This window comes from Octodon degus, unplaced genomic scaffold (genome assembly GCF_000260255.1).
Source record: "Octodon degus isolate 3935 unplaced genomic scaffold, OctDeg1.0 scaffold00028, whole genome shotgun sequence".
Taxonomy (NCBI): Eukaryota; Metazoa; Chordata; class Mammalia; order Rodentia; family Octodontidae; genus Octodon; species Octodon degus.
Genome location: NW_004524604.1, coordinates 3,260,753 through 3,266,695, shown reverse-complemented (window position 1 = coordinate 3,266,695; position 5,943 = coordinate 3,260,753).

Sequence of the window (5,943 nt, the reverse complement as noted above, 5' to 3'; positions counted from 1 at the left end):
GTGGTGCTGGGGGATTGAACCGCAGTCCCTGTGTTTTGCTTAGTTTAGCTTGTTCTAAGTAGGTGCTTTAGACCACTGAGCCATCTCACCAGCACCCATGTCCAGTCTTGGTGGCCAGCTCAGTGCACATGCTGGGGATAGAACCCCAGTCCCCGTGCTGATGTAAGCAGGTGCTTAGTCCGCTGAGCTATCTCATCAGCACTGTGTTTGCTTTCTTGTATGTTGACTTTGACAGATAGTAAGATTCTGCCTCTTCTATTTCTTATTCCAACTTTTTAAAGAATTATATTTTTTAAAAAACTGGAATTTGGGTGTGCTGGTTCACAACCATAACCCCAGCATGCACGAAGCTGTCAGGAAGATCATCATAATTTCAAGGCCAGCCTGGGCTACATATTGAGTTCAAGGACAGCCTGAAGTACATAATGAGACACTGTCTCAACTCAATCCCACCCCAAAATAGCATAGCATAGCATAGGGATGTTTTAACCCACTAGGTTGACCAAGGTTTCACTAGTCTGCTAAAAGAATCCAGCACTGGAAAGCAGTCCTAACTGGGGGGCATGTAATTTACTTTTCTGAACATCTGTATCTTAATTTGTACAGTTGGAATATTATTGGCACTTACCTTGTAGGATTCCCGTGGTGTTGATAGTGGTTTACTAGCCATTCATCTCTATGTGAATTAGAAGTAACACAAGGATGTGAAGCATATCAGTGATCCTGTGAAGGGCTATCATGTGGATGGCTTGGTGAATGACAATTAGCTTTTGACACACTGGTGAAATATACAATTTGATACACTTGGCGATCCTAAAAATGCCTTCAATGAGGGGTGTTTGACATACATTCTACATGAACATGTTAAAATCACACTTTTTTCCAGGCTCTGTGTGTGTGTGGGGGGTAGTGGGCATTGAACCCAGTTGCACTCCCAGAACTGTTTAACATTTTGAGACAGAGTCTTACTCAATCCCTAAATTGTCCAGGGTGGGCTCAAACTTTTGATCCTTCTGCTCCAGCCTCCCAGAGTGCAGGGGTTGAAGCCATGTACCACCAAGCCCTGCTGCCAGATGCTGCCTGCCTGGGTATTTAACAATGGCCACAACACAAAGGTAAGGATAGTGGTTGTCATCAATGTCTCGAGAACTTAGCGAGCTAGGCTTTATGCTAGTAAGTGCTTCACATACACATACACGTACTTTTACAGTTGTTTGACAATAACTGTAAGCCGTAGGTTCAGTAAAAATCTTGCTTACATGAATGGAGAAATAAAGGATGAAGAGAAATTAAGCAAACTGTCTGAGGTCATAGTGTAAATAACCACATTGAATTTAAGCCCAGCTATGTAATTATCTGGTTACTTAACCTCTTTCTCCCTCGTGTGTGTGTGTGTGTGTGTGTGTGTGTGTGTGTGTTTACAGTGATCCAACCCAGGGCCCCACACATACTAGACAAATGTTCTATACTGAGTTATAGTTTCAGCCCAATGTAACTTCTCCTGAGGTCTGAGTTACCACATCTGTAAAATTGATATAATAGCAGCTAAATTGCTGGGAAGTGTAGACAAAATATGTAAGATACACCAAGTGAGAGTATAGCAGTGAATGCAAGGGGCTGGGGAGATAGCTCCAAGGCATAAGCACCTACCTGGCAAGCACAAGGACCTGACCTCAATCCGTGGCCCCACATGCAGTCCATTCTCAGCCCCAGATCCCCAGGTGAGTGCTAGCGCCCACTGTGTGGCCCTGGAATGAGTGGTGGCACATGCCTGTAGTCCCAGCACTCACAAGCTGGCTCCAGTATAGAAGACAGCAGGTAGCTGGGGAGCACCTAGCCTGAGATACAGTTAGGATGACCAGGTCTTGGTCAGGAAACAGGTGGACAATGAAGTACAGAGATGTACTGAGGAGGTGACAGCAAAGTGGTGGATGCCACTATGACAACTCTTTTCTGCCTATCTAGAAAATATTTTTCCTTCTCATTTTGTTATTTTAAGGAATCGCTTGGATAGCTGCCAAGAGACTCCATAGATATATGCTTTCTATGTGTCTTGAATCCTCTCAGGCCCATTCTAGTTTGTTTATTTGGTTGGTTGGTTGTTTTGGCAGAGACAGGATCTCTGTAGTCCAGGCTGGCCTCAAACTTGTGGCAATCCTCCTGCCTCAACCTCTTGAGTGCTGGGACAGCAAGCATATGTCACTAGGCTTGACTACCATTTCTAGTCTTAAGTAAGCTGGTTTTAGTCCTATAGGTTGACTTTAACTTGACTGGGAGTGGTCTGAGCCCTGGTTGTTTTTCATTATAAAAACTGCTAGACTGAAAGTCTCAATGGCGCCCCAGTTTCAGGTCTCTTTGCCACTTTTGAGAGCAATTCCTATCTTTTTTTTTGGACCAGAGATTGAACTGAGGATCTTGAGCTTGCCAGGCAGGCGCTTAGGCTTCTGAGCCATCTCCCAGGCATCCTTTTCCTTCCTTCCTTCCTTCCTTCCTTCCTTCCTTCCTTCCTTCCTTCCTTCCTTCCTTCCTTCCTTCTTTCCTTCCTCCCTTCCTCCCTTCCTCCCTTCCTCCCTTCCTCCCTCCCTCTCTCTCTCCCTCTCTACCTCCCTCTTTCCCTCCCTCTCTCCCTCCTTCCTTCCCTCCCTCTCTTCCTTCTTCCCTCCCTCTCTCTTTGTCTCTCTTTCATTTTTTTAAGTGTATTTGATACAGGGTCTCACTACACAACTCGGACTCCTAGTGATCCTCCTGTCTCAGCCTCCCCAGCACTGGGATTACAGGCATGTCACCATGCCAGTCTCAGTGGCAGGCTCAGTGCACCTGGGGGCAGGGCCAGAGCAGCACGTGGTGCTGGAGATCGAACCCCTGGTTCCTGCACTTGCCTAAGCAGGCACTTAGTCTGCTAAGCTATCTCGCTGGCCCTATTCCTCTCTTAACAAACCCTCCTGCTGTCTACCTCTTTTGTCCTCACATTCATTGACTTTGTCAGACATTCATCTAGATTATACAGTTACAGCTTCATAGCACCTGTCAAATTCTTAATAACCACACAGGCCAGCTGAGAGTGGTCACTCCCACTGCAAAGCATGCTGGGAAGAACACCCAGGAGCATAAGCAAGATGTCTAAAGGACACATGATCAAGAACATCCTCATCACCCTGAAACAGATGCCTTTCACAGTTGTCTCTGAAGTCTTAAGTTTAGAACTATACCAAGTTACATATGAGTTTACGCAACCCCATCTTTTTCTTTTAAAGTAATGAACTGGGGGCCTGCCCCTTATTTCAGTTCTTTAAGTGGCTGCTTCAACAAAGCAGTCAGACTCAGGTTACTGTGGTTCGATCCCCACAATTCAAGCCAGCCAAACCTGCCCTGAAGGCATTCAGGGCAAAAAATAAATAAATAAATAAATAAATAAATAGATAAAGTAATGAATTTATGAATTCAAAGTAATGGACATATTTGGTTTAAAAATGGCTCTGCATGGGGGCCAGGGAGATGGCTCAGTGGAATAAGTGCTTCCCTGGCAAGCACAAGGGCCTGAGTTCAATCCCCGGTTCCACCAAAAAAAATAAAAAATAAAAAAAAATAAAAACATAAGGTTATTGGGACATTGTAGGTGTACATAATGATCATATTCAGAAGGAATTTGTACCTGTACACAATATATCTTGCTTCTCTTTTTCCCATTCCTCTACCCTCCCTTTAGCCCTTTTTCCCCTCCTTATTTAAGGTTTAAAAAAAAAAAATTAACCATTTGGCCAGGGAGATGGCTCAGTGGAATAAGCACTTCCATGGCAAGCTCAAGGGCCTGAGTTCAATCCCTGGTTCCGCAAAAAAAAAAAAAAAAAATTTAAGGTTTATTTCCACTTTTTCCCATTTTCTTATTTTTGTTTCTTTTCTTTTCCTTCCTTTTCCCCTTCCCCTCCCATTTAAATATTTTCTTCTAGGGGGCCTGCCCCTTAGCTCAGCTCTTTAAGTGGCTGCTTCAACAAAGCAGTCATCTCAGGTTGCTGTGGTTTGATCCCCACAACTCAAGCCAGCCAAACCTGCCCTGAAGGCATTCGGAGCAAAAAAAAAAAAAAAAAAAAAAAAAAGAAATTCTTCTGAATATTTCCTTCCCATTTCACAATATCTATTATAACTTTGGTCCTTATTTTCAGTTTCTCATATCAGAGAAATAATGCAGTATTTACATAAGTGTGTCTGATTTATTTAAGAGTGCAGTCTCAAGGTCCACCCATACACTTATAAATGTCTCCCATTTATCTTTCTTTATGGCTGAAAGTAGTCCATAGTATAGTAAATTCCCATATCTTCTCTATCTGTTGACATTTGATGGGTTTGGGTTTCTAGGATCCAGCTCCCCCGAACTGTGCCACTATAAACATGAGTGTGCATATATCAGGGTGATATTATGCCTTTAATTCTTTTGGGAATAGTTGGGTCACATGAACCCTCTAGTTCTAGTTTACTGAGGAATCGCCACACTGATTTCCACAGTGGTTACACCAGCCTATACTCCCACCTCTGGGGAAGAAGGGTTCCTTTTTCACCATAGCCCCACCAGCTGTTGCTATTGGTTGATTCATTTATTTATTTATATTTTGGGGCACTGGGAATTGAACATTGGACCTCATGGTTGCCAGGCAGATTTTGTGCCACTGAGCTAAATCCTCAGGCTCCTGTGCTTTTGTTTGTTTGTTTGTTCTCACTATGCAGTTCAGCCTGGCCCTGAGCTTACTTTGTAGCCCAGGCTGGTCTCAAACTCAGAAAGGATCTTCCTGCCTCAGTCTCCCAAGTGCTGGGATTACAGGCATGTGCCACCATACCCAGCTTTGATTTCTTGATAATAGCCATTTTTTTTTTGGAGTGAGATGGAATCTTAGTATTTTAAAAATTTGCATCTTTTGACTGACCAGTGATGCTGAACAATTTTTTATATATTTATTTGATTATATTTCTTTATCTGAGAAGATGCCCATTTTTGGATTGGATCTTTAAATTTAGGGGGATCTGATTTTCTTTTTGGCACTTTATATATTCTGGGTATATATAGTTCTTTGAGGAAGAGCTGCAACATTTTTTTTCCCTATACTGCTGCTTGTCTCTTCACTTTGTGGGTGGTTTCTCTTGCTATGCAAAAGCTTTTTTTTTTTAAATGTGTGTGTGTGGCCAGCTCAACCCACCAGGGGGCGGGGCTGGCTGGTCCCTGTGCTTTGCTAAGCTTGTTCTAAGTAAGTGCTTTAGACCACTGAGCCATCTCACCAGCCCCGCAAAGCTTTTTATAAGATGAGATCCTAGTTGTTAATTCTTTGTGACAGTTTCTGTGAGACAAGGGTTTTGTTGACCTCCATGATTGTCCCATACAGCAAGGTACATATCTCTCTTTACAACTTCTTTGACCTTTTTTGTTTGTTAGTTTATGTATATATTTAGATACATTTAGGTATAATTAGTATACATAATGCTCACATCCATTATAGGTAATTTGTCCCTTTGCATAATATATTCTTTGGCACTTTTTATGTCTTGTTTCAGCAATGACAGACTACAAATGCTGGCTTTCCATTTTGTGACAAGAGGCTGTACGCTTTTCATGCCCTCTGTTGTTCATTTGTACCTTCTGATTTTTATTTCCGTATGTTTACAGTTACACGGTTAGGACTGATAATATTCACTCTCTACTTCACAACCATAGCATTTACTTGAGCTTGTTAAAGGAGGTAGGATTGGCTAAGCTGGCTGGGGAAATAAGTGGGACCTGTCAGTTGCAAGATCCCAGGCCAGCGCCAAGTAATTGCCAGGACTAGTGTAGGTTCTTATCGCGCTCCCAGGAGATGTGGACTGCACAGACGGACACAGACACCAGGAGGAGTGTGCTTCTGTGATTCTGCACAGTAGCCCCCTCTATGTCTTCTACATCAGGGTGTAGGTCTGCTCCTT